Below are 617 nucleotides of genomic sequence, written 5' to 3'. Positions count from 1 at the left end.
GTCCATCTCTTTTGTTCAGTGCAGGCAACTTCACATTTCTCATAAATGTCTGTAAAACACATTTACAGTAAAACAGCATTCTCTCGCACACATGTATGTACATACAGTTTAAAAATATAGCAGTAGCCTTTAATGCCCAGGTTGTACAGCACCATAAAATTCCCGGGTCAGGCCTACATTATAACAGGGGCCATGGTAAATAATATCTATTGAACATCTGCCTGCTTAATTAAGTTCAAAGATCTGATGTTAAGTGTCTTAATGTTGGAGCTGCTGAATCATAGCCCTAATTGTGAAATACTTTTTCTGTGAACACGTAAGCATATAAACACGTATGAGTATTTCATAAACTGTTACGACATTTATGAGCAAAAACATATTCAGATCAGGACTTCACAATCCAGTGAGTGACATCATGATAGCTATGGCTTTTCCATGGGAGAAAGCATCCTTTATATTCCACACTCGACGACTTATACTTGCAAAAGCATTCATAATGTTGCACTTGACGCAACCGATACAGCTAGCTGTTTAAAGTCCTGCTGTTTTTCTCACCTCGGTACACCTTGCAAGTCTCTCCATAAAGTATGAGTCCTGTTATTCGATTGATTTCCAGC

Source organism: Rhamphochromis sp. 'chilingali' (assembly GCF_963969265.1).
Source record: "Rhamphochromis sp. 'chilingali' genome assembly, chromosome: 20".
Lineage (NCBI taxonomy): Eukaryota > Metazoa > Chordata > Actinopteri > Cichliformes > Cichlidae > Rhamphochromis > Rhamphochromis sp. 'chilingali'.
The sequence above is the reverse complement of the archived record's forward strand: the minus strand, read 5'-3'. Positions refer to the sequence as shown.